At 37.0% G+C, this 26,375-nt stretch overlaps 1 protein-coding gene across 1 annotated transcript in view; it reads right to left on the bottom strand.

Annotated features, from left to right (window-relative positions):
• LOC115456334 (nephrin) overlaps positions 1 to 12,238 on the bottom strand; it is a 476,278-nt gene extending 464,040 nt beyond the window's left edge. The window contains exon 1 of the mRNA XM_037437781.1: positions 11,971 to 12,238. The gene's annotated coding sequence lies outside the window, so the exon portion shown is untranslated. The remainder of the gene's footprint in view (positions 1 to 11,970) is intronic.
• Between the last annotated feature and the right edge of the window lie 14,137 nt (positions 12,239 to 26,375).

Below are 26,375 nucleotides of genomic sequence, written 5' to 3'. Positions count from 1 at the left end.
TCAGACTCCCCCGTGACCATGAAGGCTGAAAATTCTTCGAAACGTCGGGAGAAAACTAAAATATTTTTATATTTTAGTTTTCTCCGTGATAAACTCCCAAAAATAGTTTAATTTTAATGTCTAACATTCGCGTAAACATTATATAATTTTTATTATATTTATTCAAAAAAAAAAATCTGTAGTGTCCGGGGAAATCCCCATATTTCCCCAAACGTCTGGGATTTTTGCCGTGTTCATCCGGCGTCGGCAGCCCTAGTCACACCCAACGTAATTGACGTAGACGTAGAGTGTGACATGTCGTTAATTATAATCTGCGTCTGTTTTCATTAGCACGTGGATTCACGTGGGACCTCATTACTGCACTGAGGACATGAATGTCTTTTAATACGCTCACAATGCCGCGTGTCTTTTGCTGGTGCAATTATAAATGCCAGCGTGTCGGATGTGTTTGTGTTTTGTGAAAAATCCCCTAAGTTGGTATATAAAAGCTTTTCATCTAGAAGAAACCTTTATACCTTGGAGTTTCGAAGATATGTAAATTGTTGACGACTTAAAATACATTTATCAAAAAAGTATTATGCAAAATCTATCGGAGAAATAATTTTCCAAATCCACGCGATAATAAGTTATAAAGCTTTGAAATTTGGTGGAAAGGGAAGCTGTCAAATTAAAGTAATAGTGAAATGTGACGTCATCCAGTGCCACCGGTAATAACGCTGCGTGAGTGAGAAAAGGACAGCACGATAACCCCATCACGCCCACACTTTTGCTCACAACAATATTTTAAATATGAATAACTGGTTTGTTTTTCAATAAATTTTGATGCTGATTTCACAGAATTTCTTTTCATATTATTTTCTGTTACATGTATAAAATAATAAATCAAACATAGGAAACTACCCTCTGCCAACCAGCACTAGGCCAGCGTCAGCGTTGAAAAGGTCTCAACCTTCTCAGTAGTAGAGGAGTAATGCCAAATATAACAGCGCTTTTATCGCGAAGAAATCACGCGGGTGAAGCCGGGAGCATGAGATATAGACCTATGACGTAACTAGATCTGTAATTAAAATAAAACTATTTTACAGATTTTATCTCGGTTTTTTATATTATAATTTTTTCCTAAAAAAGGCTGCCAGACTTCCAAGACACTGTGAGCTTATTCTGCGTAGATCGGACCACCAATAGCTCTAAAAAATTAAAAAGTACTATAATTGTAAAATAAAGGTAAATATTGTAACTTTAACTTTGCAGGTGACCAGTAACCTCAGTCCGCCCCGTGACCACGAAGGCGGCAGTCTTAGAAAGGTCGGGACAAAATTATAACACAAAACCGCGATAGAATCCATAAAATAATTCCATTTGTAGCTAATGTCTACTTATAATAAAACGAATACAAATAAGTATAGTGTGATACAAAAAACGGCGGGGCCGCGCACCGCACAGTCCACGGTGTGTCGCGGTCGCGTTACGGGGCGCTTGTGTCACGTCGGCGCGCGCCGATGTGAGGACGAGCGGGGGGCCCGAGGAGCGGGCGCCGGCCGAACAACGGCGCGTCGCCGGCACGGCCCATTATTGGCCAGCGGAGCGGTAGGCTTACGGCGGGAATTTTACTCCCGATTTAAACGCGCGCTACACATTTTAATTCGCATAAACATAGATTTAAGTCATTTTGTTACTTAAGCATTTTCCTTAAATTTAATTAACTATTCCCATAATGTAGAATGTAAGTAGTTGTTTATTCTTGATAATTTTTATTGTTTCGTTTTCTTTTTATTTTGTCTATTTGTTTTTTTTTTAACTCTAGCGTCTTGGTGCTTTTCCACTGTAAGCTTTTGTGATACTTAATTGATAAATAAATAAATAAGAAATCATTAGAACCTTAGTCCCAAATAAACATATACCTTGTATTTACCCACAATCGCCTGTTTTGCGAACATTAGGGAAACTAGATTTCTCTGTCGCCTAAGCATACAGAATAATGAACTTACACGACTCGAATGCGACTAATGAAGCAAACTTACAATGCAATGGGTTTCCGATAGCTCTGCGGGGTGAGCTAGACGCTTGTTATTCTTGCATTAAACATGGTACAGTTGTAATAAATTAGGAATAATATGGTAGAAGCTTGTTTGACATTTTACACATTATTTTGTATGTATAAATGATGTTAGAAAATAATCTATTTAGTGAAACCAAATGTAGGTAAACACTGACAAGTTCTAGAAAATGTAAATAAAACCAACAGGTATGTATCGCTTCGTAAAAGTAACATTCAGTCTTGATAAAAGAAGGTGTAGTTGGAAACATATAAAACACAGTTGCCTTTTCTTTCTGTCATATGTTATGATTTTCTCAAAATCTACTGAACGGATTTTTATTAAATTTTATATAGAAATTGTTTACATCCTGGGAAGGTCATATGCTTCTGTCTATCCCGGAAAAATATAAAGCGGGACTTTTATCCCGCAAAACTTCTTCCCGCGGGCGAGGCCCGAAAACCTAATATATCAATAAAACTGTAGCCAGAAATATGTAGCTAGAAAATTGTAACGACATAGATGTAGCTAAAAACTTTGCCAGAAAAAATGGGTACGACAGATTTCCACTAGACTATTGAAATATACGTAGACTCCACATAAATCATTTCTCACGCTCCACTGATATCGGTATTAATGTTTTTTCGCGCCTTTATAAAACCAGTTAATATATTTAACAACCTGTCGTTTTTATTAAGTGTAAACGACGCGGATTGGTTGGCGGCTAGCAAGATGGCCGCTAGTTGTCACGCTGTGACGTCACTTTGTTAGGGTTGCCATTGGGCCCGCAGCGGGTCGTAGCGCAGCGGGCCATACGGGCGTACCGCACGGTCTCGTACGAGGCGGCTTGTCTTTTGGCCGGATTCCTGCCCTGGGATCTGGACGCCAAAGCCCTCTCCGATACCTTTCATTGGAGGGAGGAGGCGTTCAGGAACGGGCAGCGTCCGGCCCTGAAGGAGGTGGAGGCCAAAGGGCCTCCTTACGGCGAGCCGCCGTGGAGGAGTGGCGTCTCAGGCTGGAGGCCCCGTCAGCGGGGCTTCGGGCCGTAGCGGCAGTGCGTCCTGTCTTTGCACAGTGGCTGGACAGGCGCCACGGCGCGGCGACATTTCGCCTGACGCAGGTGCTCACCGGGCATGGGTGCTTCGGGGAGTACCTGTGTCAGATAGTAGGCACGGAGGTTAGCGCCGTGTGTCACCATTGTGACAACTGCCCGCGGGATACGGCCCAACATACGTTGGAGTCTTGCCCAGCCTGGGACGATGAGCGCAGCGCTCTCGTGTCAAGTCGTCGGAGGAGACCTCTCGCTGCCGGCCGTGGTCGCTTCCATGGTCGGCAGCCCGGAGGCCTGGCGTGCGGTGGCCCACTTCTGCGAGGTGGTCCTCTCGCAGAAGGAGAGTGCCGAGAGGGATCGTGAGAGGGAGGATCCCTCCCGCCGTCAGAGGAGACGTAGGAGGCGCCGGGTGGACGACTGACCGGCGTCTCCCGCCCTGTGGAATGGGGGCGTTTGGAGAATTCCACCACGGTATCCCCTGCCTGTCGTAAAAGGCGACTAATAGGGGCCACGAAGGGGGTCGTCGGCGGGCAGCAGGGGGCTGCCCGTCCTAGTGCGCGCGCACTTTTCAGTGCGCGCAGTGCGTTCATCGCACACTCTCGGTTGACCCCCGGGATGGACGGCAGTGTGTTGTTGGCCTCACGCTGCCGTAGACGCCGAGGGCGTCCTTCGGTGCGCGGGGGCTTTTGAGCCCCCCCCCATAGGAGACGGGCCGCAAGGCGGCACCGCGCAGGGGCGGTTGCGGTCGCAGACTAGACATTTCAACGTCAGAGGAAGCCCGCAGCCGTCCCTAATGCGCCGAAGAGGGCCACCGCGGAGTTTTAGTTGGTATGCCGTGCGTTGTACATAGGTTAGGGACTCGGCCCGGCGGTCGCCCGAAGGTCTACGTCAATTCCGGGCGGCGCAACGTCGGGTCGTAAGGCACGGTGACCCCAACATAACCGCTCAGTCGCCCCCCACGAAGGCTGGGCGGTAGTAATAAGGTACTTTCTCCGCGAAACCAAAAAAAAAAAAAAAAAAAAAAAAAAAAAGGGTTGCCATATTTTTAACGCGATTTACATTCAGAGATGCCTCGCGCCGTCGTTACTTATTCTAATCCAGAAGATGTAAGTTTTCATCGCCCTGTTTTTGTTCAATCTACAAAGGAGACCACCTAATAAGGTCAACATAGTTTTGCCAACACTTAAAATGTTGTGAGTACCTTTGAGAAAATGAATTTTGGCGGATATTCAAACACAACATTATAACGATATTGTGGTTGCCTTGTCTACTTTGATAGAAATTTGGAAATGCCTATTTTTTGACCCTCTGGTCGACAACATCATGCATTTATCCCCGAAAAGGTATGCACTTTTCGTCAAGTGTATTCCGTCCCATGATATCATACGAGGCGGCCTATCGCCATATCGGGCACAAATTCCAGACTCCGGGCTGATACTGAGCAAAACCCAAATATCACTTTACCCGACCCGGAATTCGAACCCAGGACCTCAGAGCGCTATCGTACCGCGCAAGACAACTACGCCACCGATTCAGTCATTTACCGATTTAATTTTCAAATTAGTTAATTAACAGACTATAGGTAATAGGTAAAAAACACGAAGAAAATTCCATCTACAATAGTATTCGACATTCCTTAACTCTCAAAGCTTACAATACCGTAGTAACCCGTCAAACACACGGCATCCATGCATAAAATTCGACATGGAAAGACACGCGAGGGTATTTTTTATCACTCTAGAGCAGACAAAGCTGATATATAGGCGATATCGGGTGGAACCGATGTTTTTGGCAAGCGGGGTGTTGTCGACCAGTGTTTTATAGGGTTTCTTGAAGATTAATTTCGGAGTGTAGGTGAGATTTCATTCGTTCGAGTAAGTATAACTTGGTTTTTCGATAATAGAGTGGAAATCAGAAACCAGACAACTTGGAGAAGTTGGTGCTCACCGGCAAGCTTGAAGGCAAGCGACCAAGAGGGCGTAATCCGAAGCGCTGGTCGGAAGGTCGCCAACTCCCTGAATATGCCAATGAACGTCGCGATACACCAAGCCGAAGATCGAGCCTCGTGAAGAAGACTACTGAATGACGGGACGGGATCACGATCCTCAGTAATGAGAGACCAACTGAAGAGAGAGTGTGGGAATCATGCTTGCGTTTAGATTTTTGGAACGTGCACGGCAAAGGTACCTTACTGGATGGATGTACTCACGTAAGTGTGTCGGGTTCCGGGATCAGTCTATGTTCCTGTTCCAACAGGCCGGCATGATTGTGTAGACTGTCGAGGAGTAATCATCTCTCGTCAGTCGACATTCTATTGGACCCTACCCACTTACAGATGTGTAGCAAAGAGTAATGATTATCTCTCAACAGTCGATACAGTTTAGAAACCGGATATACACAGGCTGGTGCCGGAACGCGACACGTGGGCCACTATGGCGGGTTTTAAACCTTGTATACAGTCGCTATTGGACCGGGACAAATATCCAGTTTAGTATTAAACTGATAACTGTAATAGTTTCATTTGTCAAGAAAGAGCACAAAAAACGCTCTGAACCAATAAAAGATAAAAACTTTTCAAAGTTATGCAAAGTCTAATGCATTCACAAAGTAACCTAATTGATGATTGTACTTTTCAAAATCAGCTTAAACATACTGTATTCAAATAGGGTTCAATTTTAGGTCATGACTTACGCCTGAAATTCGCAAGTCTAGACTTAAACTAAATAGGTCTTAAAGTCAGCCTTTTTGCATACATTATATGTAAAGTGAAGTACTTTGGATGATGTAGCAGACAGCGTTAAGAAATTCAGTAAATATTATAAATTATATTATAAATAAATTCAGTAAATATTCTTTGCCTGGGTTTTAACTTTTAAAAGTAGTCAAACACACATTAAATAAATTAAAATATATGATCAATGTAAGTTTTGTAACCTAGTTACACAAAATCTTGAGGAGCGAGCTACATTTCAAATAGAGTTACACTAGAACCTCCCCCCCCCCCCCGCGCTCCAGGTACATATTTTAAACGTTTGTTAATCAATAAAGAAAAATTAAATATTATGTGATTGATCTATTTTTAATACCCGAGAAAAAGAAGATAATAAGTTTCAGATGTATCTGGAAGTCTGTCTGGCATGTCCAAATGGATGGTCTGATTTTGATGCGTTTTTTTTTATTGATAGCTGATGTCGTTAGGATGGTTCTTGGCTATAAATTTGAAGATTTATTCAAGCGTTCTCTATAGGAATTTCGAAGGTGTGTGAAGTCTACCAATCCGCACTAGGCCAGCGTGGTGGACTAAGGCCTAATCCCTCTCAGTAGTAGAGGAGGCCCGTGCTCAGCAGTGGGCAAGTATATAATACAGGGCTGATATTATTATTCAAGCGTTTGAAAATCATGTGCTATTTTTTTATATACGATCAGGGCAAAGCGACCCCACTGCACCTTATGGTAAGTGGACTGGGATCCTATAGCATGTCGACTGTCAAGAGTTGATTACCCGTCGGCAGTCGACACAATTATGCCGGCCTGTTCCTCCTGTACGCATCTTACAGTGTGAAATTCCGTTCCGAATTAACAATCATTTCTCTCGTCGGGATTCGAAGCCGCAACCTCACTTAACAATCAACTACTACTTTCACAAACGGTGCAAACAAGTCAAAAATAAGAATAAATAAATTTTAAGAATTTTTTTTTTTTCATTTAAACAATGAATTACTGAAAATCTATCCAGCTAGCCTACTTTGTAAGTACTAAGTAAGAAGTACAACTAATTTTACAGTGTCAGAGTACCCTACTTTTGTAAGTGGCAGTCGCCGCGTCCCCAACTGCCACTAAAATCTTTATTAAGCCTCCAACTAATTAAATTGATTTACATTCGTTCAGCCACCAGTGGCAGCTAACTTGATTAACCAGGGGCCTTATTCTCTATCCCGCACGTTATTTTGACAGTGTGTAACAAGCACGTAACACAACGCATCATGTTTAGGACTATAGAAATTTGGCTTACAGAATACCATTGCACGCACATTTCTCGAAGATAACATGACACGGCCGCGTTACGCGTTTACACTATCATACAGAATAAGGGCCCAGGGACCTTATTCTGACAGTACGTAAGCACGTAACGCAACGCGTCGCGTTTACAATAGAAATTGGCATACAAAATAAGGCCCCATATAGATCATTTTTTACGAGAAAAATTGTAAACAAATTAAGACTAGACAAATGTATAACTACAAGACCTTGACGTTGCAAATTATGACAATAATGATTGCTTTTAACAGTCAAATAATAAACTGATTTGTTTTTAAAATTATAACTAACAAAAAGTAAAATATCGGTATAAAGTATATCCCATGAGGGTACGCGCTAACGCCGCGAATTGTAACACTAGATACGGAAACAATTGCTAATCAAAAAACGAACTAATTAGTATAGCAATATACTGCCATTTTCAATAATCGACCCAGAGCGCTTCTTTCAGAACAAAGTATTTATGACATCTCACAAATGAGTTATTTTGATTGGTTCATTCTCAGAATCGGATTGAAAATTGAGATTGAGATGAATTATTAAAAAATCCTGTTGTATAAACTGTATTATAAATAAAACTAAAGAAAGAACAGTGCATTTTAGTTTGTGTGCGTAAGTTTGCGCGTCAAAACTCCATTTCACTTAAGAGTAGACAGAAATTGTCACGAATCCATTATCTCTCAATTTAATATTTAATTACATTCGTCACTTGGGACATTTGATATCTCTCAAACATTACAGAACTCATCGCGTTAATATACAACTTTGTTTTAGTTTGTTTTTAATCATAATTAATGTACGTTCTTTCATTGTGTAGACCTCGATAGGCTAGTCAGAGACGCAACTTGTAAACATTTCGGTTATGTATATCCCTCCCATGGTAGGGGACGAACCCATATTGGACGCAATTTAGAATCCTATGCACTAGACCCCTTAATCATAGACGTTATTTATCTAAGGACGAAGCATTACTGTGATAACAAGTCTGTTTCTCAGCTTTGTTTATCTGACAGCCCACTAGATTCAAGTTGTATCTCAATATTAGCCAATCACAACGACCCTGTTTACGCACTGCGAAGGCTGCCATGCCGTCAGCACTGAGAAACACATTTGTTATCACAGCAATGCTCCGTCCTTAGATAAATAACGTCTATGAATAAGGGGCTAGGACTTTAAGATTTTTTTTCGAATTGATTACCTCCTTTTTTAAAGTCGATTGAGAATACCAGAAAAACCTAACAGTGTAGTTGTAGGTATTCAATAACAAAGCAAGCGATCTGTGTCGTAAGTTACTAACAGGCCATTGAAAACGCTTTTGCCCTTTCACTCTTTTATCCCATTGTTTTAACCCGATGTCTGCATAATAGGGTGTTTTGGGGTTTACCTATTGTAATTCGTGTAAGGGAACAAAATGGCCGCCCTACTAAAACACCGTTGGAAAGGTGAATTTGGTATATTTTGGGATTAAATAGTCGTTAGACATAAATAATTCTTCGATCTCATTGCACAGATGTTAAAGCTATATCAGAAATTTGTCATAAACAAAATAGCTTTTCCGAATTGGAGTTGGCTGAACGAATTTGCTTTTGTGTAATAAAAAAATCGGTAAAATCGGTTCACAATTGGCGCGAAAATATCCGAATTTTATATTTTTTGGAACTGGGTTAGCACGTAGCAAAAAATACCAATGTTACAAACGGTTTTGAACTTTATACGAATATTAAATACGACCTACTTTTATATAGTTTAGTAATACCCTGTCGAATTTAATACTGAGGTTTTATACTATTGATTTTTAAAATAAATTTTATTGAAAGAATAACATTGTGGTAATAGCTTTAGAGAATTGAAATTCTAACCTAATTATCCGATTTAGATATCTGAACATTGAACAAACAGTCTAGATATTTTATTATTATTGTTAATGAGATAAAAAACTTTCAACCTTTTCAAAACATAAACCTCAAAGAAGCAGTAACATTTTAGTACTTAAATATTTTAACACGATATGGACGAAAAAACACTGTTTTTAACCACGGTGGTTAAATAACCTTTCGCTGCAAAAGGTTTACTGTAACCTGCAAACTTGTCAGATATTCGCTTGTTCTACGCATAAAACTATTTTTCGCTCTATTTATAGCATCTTATCGAAATTCATTTGTGTTCCAGAAAAAATCATCAGTGCTAATAATAATATCAGGCTTGTATCAAAAGGTAAACGATTCAACAGGTGAACAGATTTCGATAAAATTTAGTACACGGATAGACCATGCCCTAGATTAACACATAGCTATTCTAGTAATTTCTACCCATGGGAAAAAAAATTTATACCTAGATGATGCTGACGTTTTAGAAATAGCGATATGAATTGTGCAGTATTTTAGGGATTAGTAGCGGGAAAGGCAAAACCGCGAACAAAACCTAGTATGTTATAAATTGTCCTTTATTTATGCTACCCCTATTTATCCACAATATACTTATGAAATAACTTACAAATAACATTTTAAGACTAATTTAGGTCTTACATTTAAACTAAGTTAGGATACTATGTTACAAGTAATGTATTGTTAGAGTATCTCAAGTTGCTTTATAATTATAACTTGAATACTTAAGGTGTCGAGTGCCTTGAGTAGGAGTTAGTATTTTCCTACGCTGAGAATTAATCTAATCTTAAGACTGTAGTCAGAAAACAAGTTTACGGTTAATCCGTATGCAATTTGCATATGAAATAAATTTAATAAATAAAAAAAATATATTTTTTCTATTTTACACGTCTAGTTGCTGAAGTCATAACATTATTTACAATGATCCGAATTAATTTATAAATTGGCGGCATAGCCGATTCCCCACAGAACGAATAAAAAAATCACGGTAAAAGGATAAAATTTTAAAATTAGTTGCTTTTTGTTTTCAAATCTAGTGAAGACGTCGTTTTAGATGTTTAGTTCAGGACACAGTTTCAATTCCTTGAAATTTCATTCATTTCATTTCATTCGATTCAAAAGTATTACCTAGTTAATTTTTAATTACATAAAACACGTTTGCCCTTTTTTACCTAGGTATTTAATTTATTGCATGCAGCACGTTAGGTGCGAATGAAAGATCAATGGAATTAAATCTTTCATAAGATTGTTCGAATTTTGTACAACATTCTCGTAACATGCAAGTTGCTTCGAAAAAAAAATACGTTTATTTAGTGATAAGCTTATGTATCACATCGTGAGACGATCATTCACAAGTCAATCGAGGGTTCATTTAACTTCTATTTACTCCTCTGGCTAGCACTGACAATTGAAGCCGTGAATTTTAAAAATCATAGGCAAATCGTTACAGTAAAAATTATATTCAATAAATACTTTTAACAACGTAGGGCAGTATCAACCACACTACAAAATCGCATTAAAAATACCTACGCGTACGCCTAACGCCATATTGCTTTTGATCATTCGTTGTATAATGATTTCTTAAGTTTACGCGAATGTTAGACATTTAAATTAAACTATTTTACGAATTTTATCGCGGTTTTAATATTTTACTTTTCTCCCGACGTTTCGAAGACTTTGTAGCCTTCATGGTCACGGGGGTCATTCGTTATAATTTGAAATGACCAAAGTCATAAAAACATTCAGCCTAAAAACTAACGACACACGGTTAGAAAACTATTCACTAGTTCAATATATGTTTCAATGCAATCCTTTCCCATGTTTTTATCAAGGCAACATTCTACAAGCTAGAGTTGTCTATGTTTTTTTAAGTTTAAATCAGGGCTAGTGGTAAGGTACTCGCTAGCATAGTTCGTATTTATAGCTATAATGGCATTTTAATATTCAATCTCTGCTACAAAATTGATGGTGATAATGGAAATAGCGCATTTTGTTTTTATTAAGGCTTTTTATAATGTGAATAATCAACTTTTTTTTATGGCAATTGCTTTACTTTCTATCAATTTCCAGTTGGAAAAAATTTAAAAACTTTTCAATTAACCGATGATTTCATAGACCATTACGATAATAAAATAGCCGGTACTAACGCAAACCCAATCATATAAACTATAACTTCTTTATAGAAACGTAAACATTTGCACGAGATAAAAAAAGAACAGAAAAAAAATTAAAATTCTAAGATAGGAAATCACTATGCGGCGATAGATTAATAATATAATTATTTCAATATAAAAGATGCCTCACATAGGTAGGTGTCTTATCGTTGGATATTTCCTTCATAAAAAGAAAAAACTAGATAGTTAGTAGCCAAATACCTATTAAGCCTTTTTAGTTCGATTTTGATCATATTTCATACTATAATCAAGAATCAGGGCATATCAAACGTTGAATAGGTAAGTACCTATACTTTTAGACCACATTTCATTCTGTAATCAGGAGCTAGACCGTATCATCAGTATCTATACTATAGCAACCTTTGTCAAACTTGTATTATTGAAAAGATAATATTTTTTTATTATAAGATGGCCTAAGGGATAAGAAATGTACATCCAACTATCCGTATTTATGACTATAAATTTAAACATTATTTAATGACAAGAAAAAGCTCGTTATAAATATCTAAGTATGTATTTATGTATATGAAATAGAAATTGAGTCCGACATTTATGATAAAATTACCATTATAACCGTTTATTTGTAATTTTGCGAGCATTTTGCACCGTTTATTAAGATTATAAGCAGTAAATGCATAAAATATAATGTTACCAACAAATTTACTATAACCAAAACACCTTTAATAGAAATTATTAAGACTTTATCCTTTGTCAATAACACATTTAACTAAATAGGCCTACACATATAACGCATATCCGACGTAAACAAAACGAAACAATAAACCGACCTGTTTCAAATGATGTACGCGTTTTCCAAGAATCCTGATTTCAATACACAAACCAAACACAAAAACTATAAATCTTAAATCACATTATCCCGTCACACTAAAAACATCGTAATCGCACCATAAAAAACCATTATTCACTGTACATATGTTTTAAACACACTGAAATCCGTAAAAACGATTTGTGCGTCTGTTTCATATCACGACTACGTACGTAATGTTGGTCATCGATTAGCCCGCAACCGCATATATAATAACAACCGCACGCCACGAGCGGCAATGCTCGACTGACGCGCGATGGGATGCGACGGACGCGGCAATCGTGCGAGCTTCGAATCAAAAATCAAAGAAAAAATAGAGCGTTTATATTGATGTTCCAAATTCGAAATTTAAAATTGACAGCGTTAAGTAGATCGTTTCTGAACACGCAGCTTGTTATGATTATACTGGTTTATTTCGTTTTGTTTCTTTTAAAGTTAAAATTATATCAATATCATAATAATATGTTGTGAATGCAATGGAAATTCATCGTACCAACCTACAATTAACATAATATTTGAACTATGTCATTAGAGATACGTCCATATCGTTAAAGTGAATATAATAGAGTGGTAACTACATTGTACATTACAATAATTAATATTCATATCTAATTAAGTACGTTACTCGTTTAATTAATTTTACAATATGTGTGAAATTATTAGTTTACCATATGTATTTTGAATTTCCTTTCCCGATAAATAGGTGTGTACACTATTTATTTGCTATAATTGTATAGAAGTAAATTATAGAGGCAACTAAAATTTTATACATCGAACATTGAGAAAACCGTTTTTAATATACAAAAAAAGTTTGCATCGCATTCTTCAATGGGCAAGTACGACACAATCTTAATTCAAAATACTACCTGCACGTCAAACCATTTTTTTAAACTGTTACCTGATTACACAAAGGTAGCTCTCTAAACATCCACAATAGCTGCTTTTTCATTAATCCACCTTCGCGTTTAGTCGAAGTTAATTACAATTAAATCAAAAGATTAGATAAACCGGGTCGAGGTGTCGGCAAGTCGACAACTATTTGGATTGGTGCCGGGTTAATTTCCTGGCTGTGGGGTAGCTTCGCCGGAGTCAATGCGGATTTATATATTTTTGTAATTAAAGGCGCAGATTCTTGGTATTTTGCGGAATGTGCTTTTAAATGGAGTGAATGTGGTTTCGGTGTGGATTGCGGTTACGATAAAACCTTTTGTTAGTGTGTTTGCGTCGTAAATACTTTGTGAAACGGAATGCTAAAAGTTCCGGAAATGTTCCGTTTTTAAAGATTTATTTACTCTTACGTTTAGATATTTACTGCCGTACTATGTTTGCATGACAAGTTTATTGGTGTTTTTGTGTAAAATGCGCCTATGTAGGTAATAAAAGAATAAGTAGTTCGAAATTCGAATTATATATTCCAGCCAGTTATTCCAATTTACTTTTAAAACATTCGTAAAACGAAACGCATTTTTCGCAATATGCCTCATGAAATAAACACTTTTTTTTACAATTTCCGAGTCAAGGAAACATTAATCTTGGTACCGCCGTCTTGTAATTACTGAATGTAGGTACTTTTTCTTTTACTTGTTACCTTGAGTCGCCCCGCCTTTGCACTCCCATATTTAATTACCCTAAAAGGCGAGTATTCGTTATTGATTAAAAAAACTCCAATGACAGACGCCAGATGAAAGGTATATTGCACCGAAGCCATGACATGCGAGTAAATTAATTTTTACGATGTTTTACTCATGTTGTTACTCGAACTTGTGGTCTTTTTTATTACTTATTTATATCCATACATTTTATAAAACAAAGTCACCTTTTTGTCTGTCTATATTTGATCGATTTTCTCAAAATCCACTGATCGGATTTTTTATAAAATTTGGTATGCAGTTAGTTAAGGACCCTGGAAAGGTTATATACTTTCTATCTCGGAAAAATATATAGCAGGACTTTTACCCCGCATAACTTTTTCACGCGGGCAAAGCCGCGACCAATAGCTAATTTTAAATATTTCTCTTGGCAACACTACATATTCCATATTCAAATTTTGTTCAAACTAATCATTTAAAGCAATATGTCCATTACTAGATATTAAATGATTACAGGCTTCGTATCAATTTCATCGCCAGAATTATGTAGTTTTAGCAGATAGTATTTCATTATCAATGTCCAAATTTATAATTCAAGTTCTATTATTAGTTTAAAGCCGTTATGATATCTATTGCTTTATTCGTTTATTATTTATGAAAATAGCATTTGATATGAAATGTATTATTTTAATATTTTATGTAGTAAATACTTCCAATTAAGATTAATTCTTATGTTTACGTGAATGTTAGTCATTGAAATAAATCAATTTTTTATTGCGGTTTTATATTTTAATTTTCCTTCAACGTTTCACGTTATATCAGCCCTGTATTACATACTGTCCCACTGCTGGGCATGGGCCTCCTCTAATACTGAGAGGGATTAGGCCTTAGTCCACCATGCTGTCCTAGTGCGGATTGATAGACATCACACCGTCAAAATTTATATACAAAATTGCTCAGGTATGCAGGTTTCTCACCATGTTCTCCTTAACTCTTATAATATAAAACCGCGATAAAACCTACGATATAGCTTCATCCCAATACTTATTAATTGTTTGATACTTATTGATTGATTAATTCAAGGTGTTGGATAGTGTCAACTGTTTATGGGCGGTCGTATCGCTTACAGGCGAACGGCAAGCTCGTCTCGTCATTCAAAGCAATAAAAAAAATGTACAATTAGTTTAAAGTATTTACAGTACAAAATCCGTACCGAGTATTATTTTAATCCGAAAGTAATTGTGTTACGCTTGCGCGGCTCAACCGATTTTCACGTAATTTTGTACGACTCCACCAAAAAGGACATATACGTAAGGTACTTTTTTAATTATTAAAAATCGTATTCCACGCGGACGGAGCTGCGAGCGCAAGCTCATTATAATAAATTGTATTCATCCAATAAATTGTATCAATTATGTTATTTATGTTTGAATATTTATTACATTCTTCAATGGACTAGATTAATTAAATTCTTCCAGTTATTGTTATATCAAGCGTAGTTTTGTAATAATCTATTTTCTTATACGCCAGCTTGAGTTTTCTGGAATAAAAATCGCAAGGGAGCGGATTATCTTACTTCTTATCTTACTAATATTATAAACTAGCTTTTGCTCGCGGCTTCGCCCGCGGGAAGGAGTTTTCAAGGATAAAAGGCCGCTATATATTTTCCCGGCATAGAAAGAAACCTATAACCTTCCCAGAGTCTTAAACTATGTACCGAAAATCATAAAAATTCGTTCGGTAGATTTTGAGAAAATGATCACATACATACAGACAGCTTTTGAGGACTTTGTTTTATAGTTTGTATATTGTATAGACAGATACTAATATTATAAATGCACAACTATATGAAAATGTTTGTTACAAGTAAACGATGAAACAACTGAACGAATTTGGATGAAATTTGTCACACAGGTAGACCAAGTATTGCATATCACGTAAATACTGTAATATCACGGATTGCATAACACATACCACGCCTTTTCCGTGGGGGTAACCAGAGATGCAACCAGGACACCCACTTTTCGCCATGAGTGATCCATCCCACGATGTGTTAGGAGGCAAGCCATATCGGATACAAATTCCAGACTGCGCTGACACTGAGTAGAAAAACCCAAATATCATTTTGCCCCACCCGGAATTCGAAACCAGGACCTCAGACAGCTGCGGTACAGCGCATGCAGTATTACGCCACCGAGGCATTCAAAAATATCAAAAATCATTGCCTGATTAGGGATTTGAATGCGGGACCTCACCCGTCCTCACCACGCAAAACAACTACACCCCTGAGACAGTTTATTTTAAATTTATATTCTATGCTGTAGCGGGCACCTATTTCCGCTGGCCATAAACTAGAAGAGGATAATAAGCGATCCGCCCGCTTTATTGTTTTCAGTAGTCGTTATGCCGAGTCGAGATTATACCTTGAAACATCTGGTACTAACTTAGCCATTAATTTAATCTATTCGAACAATCTAGAGCAGCTTTCTTGGTAAGAGAACTATTAAATACAAAATATTATAGAAGGTTATTGTAAACTGGATTGAATTACTGGTAGTTCTCTCGTATAAGTCCGTGTAGGTACCACCACAATGTCTGTAATGCTGCCAAGCAGCAGTGTGTAGTCACTGTTGTGTTCAAGTTTGAACGACATTGTAGCCAGCGTAACTACTGATAATAAGACTTAACATCCCATGTCTCAGGATGACGAGGGCAGTGGAATACCAAACCATACTTTGTAATTCGAGGTGTTGGATGTTTCTACTGTTTATGGACGGTCATATCGCTTACTATTAAGCGAACGGCAAGCTCGTCTCGTCTTTCAAAGCAACAAAAAAGAAGCCATCGCACTAACTTAAAACTCGCCATAATCGCTTACTTAAGTGTGTCCCGATCCGTAACAAATGTATATACATCCCGTTTCGAACACGCCGTTACTGCGTCGACTAGGGGGATAATCATCCGTCGGCAATCGATACTCTCCACTTATCATCAGGTTCAAAAGAGTCACTTTTCTGCGGCAAATTTATTTTCGAGAGCTTAGTTACATTCACAGTACACAACAAAAATATCTATCTACTTCAAAAATCATAGTACATAAAAATCTTAGTACATACTGCCATCTAGTGTCATAAATCGGAATAGCAAAAAGCGCCATCTACAACTCCGAACTCAAACTATTTATATTCAAACTGTAAACCGAAAATACGGCGCCTTTTCCTTAATGAAAGTTCATAAACCCTATAGTTAATATGAATTTTATGAGAGCGGTTATGTTAAGCGTGCGCTGTAATTGGAGCGTAAAGCTGAACATAATATTTAACAACCGCATGCCCCGGGTTTGTCCATAACGTGTTGTATCGTTTTAAACCGAGTCAGTAGACGCGTAACGGCCACCACAAAATGGCGCGACATGACATGAAATGCCTATAGACCTCTGGACATAGAAAATGGACTGAGCTATTCAGCTGTGAATTAAATACAGGAGTGAGAGAGATAAAACTATGTTGGGACTAAAAACATGAACAATATCTGATTCGATCAGATTCGACATTAGACTTATTAGATACGACAGCGATAGTTTATAATAATAATAATCTATATATATAAAAATGAATCTCTATTTCCCTTGGTCATCGCATCACGCGTGAATGGGTGGAACTATTTCGCTAATTCTTTTTTTATTGTATTAATTATAGTCAGGAGAAGGTTCTTATGAAAGAAAAAAATCAAAAAATTGCGCGGACAATTAGAAAATTTAAGTAACCTTAACGAAAATATTAATTTTATATAACTGTCAATTGTTTGAAATAATTGTCAGCGATTGACAAAATGCGCGCTTCTAATTCATAGTTAAGATGGGCCAACGTCTGTCGGGTCAACTAGTATTATTATAAAACAAAGTATAAAACTTAGGATCGTTTGTACCATCATTATAAGTGGATACAAGTTTAACTGATATGACACTCACTCAAAATCATTCTGTCATGATTTCTGAATATTAATTAGTAATAAAACAAAATTATGATTTTATAATCAAATCCTAAAATTTCTACATATTATGTAGTAATAAAACCAATATTCGATTTTCAAATCAAATCTCAAAAATGTGTCGCATTTAGCTTTCGATTATGATCTTAAATTTAATTACTAAATTTGATGTTAACATCAAAGTGGGTAGTACAGTAGCGGTGAGACGCTCGTACGGAGTGCCCGTGTCCGCGTTCATCGTACAATTCTACGTTAATTATTAAACAGCGTGCACGTGCTCGCGCCGTGCGCCGTGCGCCGCCCGCGCACGGCTATTACACGACGGCGAATAATTATTTCAAATCAATATATTAATGTCGAATAACGAAATGGAATTATGCTCATCCGACAGCAATATTTGTGACCCTGGCTTAGAAGATGATATAGTGCGACATAATATTCTGCTATCCAATAACATTGAACAAAATACACTAACAGAAGAATTACAAACGCCTAACAAGCGTATTAGAGAGGAAGATGAAAATGATTGGACCGTGGTAGAACGAAATGCCAAAAAAATAAAAGAGTGCTACAATAAAATCGAAGTTTATGTCTCATGCCTAGAAAAATTGCCCAAACATTTTGGATTAGCCAAAATACTTAAAGAACATAATATTAATGACATTACAAAGATTAAGTACATAAATGCATATAAAATAAGATTAGAATTCAGTAATGAGTTAAGCGCAGAGAAATTTCTAAAATGTCAGCAACTAGTTAGTTTGGGATGGAGAATGTCCAAAGCTATGGAGGTGAGTTATTCATATGGCTTAATTAAAAATATAGACATTGACCTTAAAGAAGAACAGATACTAAGAGATATTGCAAGTCCTAACTCAATCGAAATTATTTCTGCGAGACGCCTTAACCGGCGTAACCAAGGTGGAGACGGATGGATTCCCAGCGAAACAATTCGGCTATGTTTCAAAGGACCATACTTACCAGCGTATGTCACTGTAGATAACCTTAATATTAATGTTGAGAAATATGTATTTCCTGTGTCCCAATGCACTCGATGCTGGAAACTAGGACATTCGGTTAAAAATGTGTATTTTCCAAAATTATTTGCCCTAAATGTAGCGGAGAACATGCAGACTGTGAAACAGACAGATTAAAGTGTGCCAATTGCTCTGGGGACCATGCAGCCCTATCAAAAGATTGCCCAATGTATAAAAAGGAAAGGAAACTCAGGCTCATTATGTCAGAGTTTAATTGCACGTTAGGTATACCCGAAACATCTTTGAACACTAGTCACTATGCGGATGCCGTAAAACGTACGTTACACTATAATCAACGACCGAAGCCCGCTAAATCTCCATTAGAGAAACCAAGATCTACGGCTAGAAGCAAAATGAAGTTCAATACTCAAAGCTGGGTTCTCGACCTGTCTGATGAAGAATCTGTGGATAGTGAGTGCAATGATACAACTGAGACTAAAAATCCAGCAAATGAACGAACCTCAGAAGAAAACGTTACTTTAAAAGAACTTTTTTTTAAGCTAAAACAAGCAATATTTTCTAAAAGAGACTCAATATCGGTAAAAATTCATAATGTCATTAAAATTTGTATAAAGTGGTTATTTATTTGGATTGTAGGCTTTATGTCACAGTGGCCTTTACTTATGAGAATATTTAACTTTATAATTGATTCCAATAATGTTTAGAACGTGTAATAATATTCGTATAAATATAATACAATGGAATTGTCAAAGTCTTCGACCAAAATTGTTAAATTTCGAAAACTTACTTATTCAAGAAAAAATCCACATTGCTGCTCTTTGTGAGACTTGGTTAGAGCCGGAGACTGAACTTACACTAAGAAACTATAACATATTTCGTAATGACCGATCGGATGGCTATGGAGGTATTGCATTGTTAGTTCACAATTCTATAAAAGTTTCCAGTACTGTAGTAATATGTCAGAACGCAGGAATTCAAGTACTAAGAATTCAAGTATTTAATTGCAAAGATATCCAACATATAATCTGCGTTTATTGTCCACCTTCGGTGACCACTTCTTCTGGGGATTGGGACTCTCTTCTATCGCTAGTTAACAGAGGTACTCTAATACTCGGTGATTTCAATGGCCACCATAGTACCTGGTCCTATAAAACCGACCAACGAGGAAATCAATTGTTCGATTCCTTATCCGAAAATAATTACATTGTATTGAATGATGGTAGGCCAACGCGCATGAAATTAGTTAACGGCATTTTACAGAAATCCTCACCAGACCTATCATTAGCTTCCCATGATATAGCGGTTAAACTTGAATGGTTGACGTTATATGAGACATTGGGAAGCGACCATCTTATGATTAAAATAACATATGGTTCTTTCAACCCAAGTAAGTTCCCGTCATTCAATCGTCGAAATTTTAAAGTTGTCGATTGGGCTTCATACAGAACACTTGTACGCGGTTTATTTAATAATTTTACTAAGTTAGATGATCTACAACATACCTATGATTTGTTTGAAAGTTTGGTGAACACAGCCGCTGATAAATATATTCCATATTATAAAGCTCATACAGGGCCTGCAATTAATTTTACACCGAAACCCTATTGGAACCCTACATTGTCGAGGGCAGTTGCCAAACGACGCCTAGCATTAGCAAATTTTCGACGAAACCCGATCCCAGAAAATTATAATATCTTAAGAAACAGATTAGATGAGTCACATAAACTGATAAGAGAGGCTAGACGTTCTTCTTTCCGTAATTTTTGTTCCTCAATAGATCACCGAATCTCCGCCGGTGAAATGTGGCATAAATTGCGATGGATGAAAGGCTATCACAATTCGTCCAAACTGTATATAGACAAAATCAACATTGAAAATCTTTTAACATCATTGACACCAGACTCCGCAAGCCCAGATACGCCTAGCTTTATTCCACATATGTCAAAATTAGAGGTACCTTTTACTAGACATGAGCTTCTAAAATGTTTAAAATCTAGACACACGACTCCCGGAAAAGATAACATCTCCTATAGTATGATCAAATATTTTCCAGAAAATGCTATAGATGTCCTATTAATGTTATATAATGAGATCTTCCTTAACGGATTCGTACCTAAACAGTGGCGTCAAATCAGTATTGTACCGATACTGATTCTTCTTCCAATTTTGTAAAGTTGCGTCCTATTTCCATGTTATCTTGTATATGCAAAACATTTCATTATTTGATACTTAACAGATTAGAGTGGTATTTAGAAAAAAATAAAATATTTTCAGACAGCACAGTAGGATTCAGAAAAAGTCGTTCTAGTCTGGACAGTCTTTCAAACTTAGTCTGCAGAATACAAGCGGGATTTTCGGAAGGTCAGAAGACTATAAGATGTTTCATTGACATCGATAATGCATACAATAATATCGAAATAGTCCCGCTACTGCAATATATGAACAAAAATTTACATATAGGACCCAAAATTTGTCTTTATTTGTGGAATTTTCTTAAAGATAGGCAACTTACCATTAGCGTAGACAACATGATATTTAACAGAAATACTGGCCGCGGTCTAGCCCAAGGTGACCCGTTATCGCCCTTATTATTTAACATTGCTACTGTACCTATTTGTAAAACTATAAATGAAGTTCATGTAGCTCAATACGCTGATGATTTTGTCTTATACACTACTTGCCAAAACTGTTTCGCAGGATCACTTAAATTACAATCAGCCTTAAATAAGTTTAATGATATCATCACAGGTTTGGGTTTAGATATTTCTACTACAAAAAGTAAAGTTTGTATATTTAAAAGAGGTTATAAAAGGGAAAATATCAAACTATATATCAATGGATTACTACTAGAAGTAGTTGATAGCATAAAATATCTGGGCTTATGGATTGATTTTAGATGTCTTTGGATAAAACATATAAACGAATTGACAGCAAAAACACTAAAATTCGTTAAAATTTTCAAGTTATTAGCAGGGTCTGGATGGGGTGTACACCCATCATCTCTAAGACGTCTTTACATAGCTTCTATCAGAAGTCGTTTAGATTACGGTTGTTTTTTCTATGGTAGCGGTAGCCGAACACATCTAATAAAGCTTGATCGTGTACAGAATATGTGTTTGCGTATTATTGGAGGCTTCATAAAGACTACACCTACACATATTATGGAAAATGAACTTTCGATCCCCCCTTTGAGCATCCGTCGGCAATATTTGTCTAGCAAATTTTGGTTAAAATGTAAATCTTTTAAAAATAATTGTACTATCAGTTTATTGGATAATTTATCAGCGATGAGGTCTTACCCTTACTGGAGAAATAAAGACAAACCCATTTTAGTGACGGTTCATGAAACATTAAAAAATGAAATAATTTTCCGTAGCGACATTTTAGAATTTTTTAAGTTACCTACTTGGGTTAGGAGTGTGGACTTGAATAATGTAGTTAAAATAGATATTGATGGGGTCGCACAAGCAAAGAAAAATTACAAGGGGTGTCAATTAAAACTGCTATGTGATAAATACTTAAATGATAACTATATCGGTCACTATATTATATATACCGATGCTTCAATATGCGATGGTGAAATTGGAGCTGCTGTTTTTGATTCGGCGACAAAAATATCAATAAAATTTAAAATTAATGCCAAAATTTCGATAATGCACGCTGAACTTATAGCAATCTTAGAAGCTTTATCGTATATTGACTCCATTTCACACAACAATTTTTTAATCTTAACAGACTCCCGTAGTGCCTTACAATTATTGTGTCGCTGTACATCACCCATACGGGGGATTCCTATAGCTTACAGTATTCTCGATATAATTTGTAAACTTAGAGAAAGTAAGAAAAATGTGACGTTGCAATGGGTGCCTTCCCATGTTGGCATTAAAGGTAGTGAAGTTGTAGATAAGTTAGCTAAAGAGGCGACAATAGATGGTGTAGATTACTCATGTGAACCGTTTTACACAGAAGTTCAATATAAAATCCGGGAACGTTGTTATAAAATATGGCAAGAATATTTTAATGAACGAAGTAAAAGCAAAGGTATATGGTACGCAACAATACAGCCTAGCGTCTTTAAGCGATCATGGATTGACAAGGCCGACATGGGGAGACATACCATCGCAACAGCTCTGCGACTTCGCTCCGGTCACATACCACTCAACAAATTTGCCTTTTTAATGCGTAAAGTAGACTCTCCGAATTGTACAGTGTGTAATAGTATTGAGGATGTATATCACATCATTATGGCGTGTCGCCGGAACGAGCCACAGAGACACGAGCTGGCGATGACTCATAATAAATTTTATGAGACTGGAGAATGTAACAGTGTCCTCGCGAATCCTACTTCGGAAATCGCCAGGGCACTGTACAAACTCGTTAATTTAGGTATAAAGCGAAGAAGTAGTCTTAGTTAGTTATGTTGTATTTTTTTGTTGATGTTATAATGAGGGTGGCATAATCTGTAAAGATTTAACCCTCTATAAATAAATAAAGAGAAAAAAAAAAAAAAAGTGGGTAGTATAAAGACTGACGCGATGTTCGGTTTACTTGCGTTAAGTTAGTTCTATTTAAGCATTGGAGACGGAAATTAGTGTCTAGTGAGTTGTGATCCAAATGTAAAAGTATTCTAAGAAATAAATATTGTAGTGCTAAGTGCGGAAGAGCTGTTTCATTTTTAATTCGATGTTAAGTTTTTACACATTCATTCACACCGGCTACAATGACCTTCAAACTGGAACATAATGCAAACTCCTGTTGGGCTGCAGGAAAAGTATTCTGGTGGTGGTTAGATCACCTAGACAATCTTTATTCCTTACATATTATAAAACAAAATCCATTGCCGCGTCCGAAGGCGATAAACTCAAAAAAAAAACGAACGGAGTTCCATGGAATTTAGTATGGAGATAGTTTCAGAATCTGGGAAGGAGGCAGGCTATTTTTTATCCCAGAAAAAATCGTTCACGCGGGCGCAATCGCGAGCAAAAGTTAGTTATTAATTAGGTATTCCATGTATGAAGTTCATTTAAATGTAACTAATAAGCTCAGATTGAAGAGACCATATCTGCAGCCTCATATGCTAATTCAGGATCGCGGTAGAATTCCCCAAACTTTATTGATCGTGCTCGGATTCTATTAATAACTTAGTAATGCATATAGTTTGTGGTTTTGTGGCGGCCATTTTAGAAAAGCAGCATACGAAAATAAATGTGAAATATCTGCATTTTATATAGCCAGATTAACTTTTTTTAAATCTTTATTTAAGCAGCTTGGTGGTTATTTCACGACTAGGTCGCTCCGTACGTCCGCTTTTATCGGTGCCTACTCACTTTTCATGAGATCAAAATATTTTTTAATAGGCCCTTCGGACAAAAAAAACTATTTGTACTGCCCACATTGAAGCTCAAAGTATGAGGTCCACTCCGCACATACTCCGACATTAACAAGTAAAATACAGAGTATTATTAAATTAGTGTAACTACTGGACATAATAAGACTTAACATCTCATGTCTCAGGATGGCAAGCGCAGTGGAATACCAAACAATACTTTGTAATTCAAGGATGGTGTTTCTACTGTTTAGGGTTGTATCGCTTACCATCAGACGAACGGCTATCTCGTCTCGTCATTCAAAGTAATAAAAAAAATATCGACTAACTTAAAAATTACAGAATTTATTCTACTTAATCAGCTTTGCCCCAAATATAGTTAGGTCCAATTTAAAATAACTATTAAGGGCACTTCTCTCAGACATTTTAAAATACAGACAAACAAACAAGTATTTACAAGAGGTGTTGAAACCTGTTTTGATTTTATTAATTAAAGCACATTCTTTCGTAGCGTTATATTGCAACCAAACATCACTTTTATAACATTTTATTACTATTTTTTTGTTTGGATTGTTTATAGTGTTATTATCAATGTGTTATCCGTTTATTATAGAAAATTGTTGTGAATTTATGACCAGGAGTAAAAAAGTACTAATTTATATTTGTAACAATTGCAGTGGATTTGAAGTTGTTTTTCGTAAAATGAAATCACCAAAAACATTTGTCAGTCTTATTAATTATACAAATATTATAAAATTAACTTGGTATAGTGCGTTATTTATTTGTGCCATATTATGTAAGCAAGAAAGAAAGATTTTATTATTGCACACAAATAGTATAACGTACTAACAAAACGAGAAAAAAAACATAAAATTAGAAAAATAAATTATACCTATTGTGGCAACAATGGGAACCCTAATTATATGTCTTCTTATGTCCAGCAACACTGGCTACAATGTCCTTCAAACCGTAACAAAACAGTGACTGCACACTGCTGCTTAGCGGTAGAAATAGACATTGCGGCCACCTACCCAGGCGACTCTCACATATAAGAGAACTACCAACAGTAAAGTACATTATATCATACAATATATATTTGTTATTCCAAAGTCGGTAGAGTTTACCACACCATGCATTTATCTCCGAAGAGGTATCCATAGGCGCAACCAGGGTACCCACTTTTCGCCAAGTGTGTTCCATCCCATGATGTGATAGGGGGCGAGCCTTTCGCCATATCGGGCACAAATTCCAGACTCCGGGCTGATACTGAGCATAAAAACCCTCATATCATTTTACACGACCCGGGATTCGAGCCCAGGACCTCAGAGCGCTGCCGTACCGCGCATGCAGTACAACTACGCCACCGAGACAGTCAGAGAGTCGAGTTTACCATCCATAAATTAAACAAGTAATGTCATACGTGCTTATTAAGTTATACCTAGGGGGTTATTTTAATAACAAGATAACGAGAGACGATAAAAGCGACTTCTGTAGATTAGTATGCTGTGGAAGCCTGTTTAATCTTCTCTTCTAGCTGATGTTATCGCGTCCCAGTTGTGTGTCGGCGCTAACATGCCATTAAACATATTACAGTTGATATTTTGAAGACTATTTTGGTTGCGTAGTTGTGTTGCGTGTGGGTACACCGCTTTGAAGTTCCGGGTTCGATTCCCAGCAAAGTGATACTAGGTTTCCTGCTCAGTACCAAACAGCATCTCTATCGCTTCATGGGACGGAATACTCGAAATGTGTTGATACACTGGTTGTGTAGTATTTGTCTATATCCCTACAAGGATAGAATGGGTGAGTATCTGTTGCTCTTCTGTCCAACTCTTAGGTCAAGATCTCATGCATAAACTATAGTAGTCACTAATAATAAATGACCTACTTAAAGACAAAACCCCCTTATTCATAGAAGTTATTTATCTAAGGACGGAGTATTGCTGTGATAACAAGTCTGTTTTTATTCAAATCCAGGTTTACACTTAGACTCGAGTTCTTATATCATGAGCGCCACTCCGTACACAATCAAAAGCTGTCATTATTGACCATATTAAAGTCAGTTTGAATGGATTGCAGTTCAATACAGTTGAACACATTGAATGTTCGGAACGCCAAATCTAGAACATAGTACATATATATCGATAGATAAAATCCTGTATATAAAAAACATTTCAAGACCTCATTCCCTCAATCTTCATCTTTTCTCATTTGTGGAATAATTTAAGAAAGTCACCATGAAATCCTCTAGCATAAATACGATAGCTAACTCACTTAGAGTAGGGACGAGCGTTCCTTTTATCTAAAGCGTCTTGACCGCCAAGTGACCGCAGGAGTGAATTACCAAGAATTTAGCAAAGATTTAATGGTCACCTACATTAATGGAATATTTTAGACAGATAACTGGGAAATGTTGCTTTGTGCTGGTTTTGATGTTGTAGCGAATCATTGGGTAGTAGACCTT

Source organism: Manduca sexta, chromosome 2, assembly GCF_014839805.1.
Source record: "Manduca sexta isolate Smith_Timp_Sample1 chromosome 2, JHU_Msex_v1.0, whole genome shotgun sequence".
In the NCBI taxonomy this organism is placed as follows: Eukaryota; Metazoa; Arthropoda; class Insecta; order Lepidoptera; family Sphingidae; genus Manduca; species Manduca sexta.
Note: the sequence above shows the minus strand (reverse complement) of the source record. Positions and strands in the feature narration are given on the sequence as shown.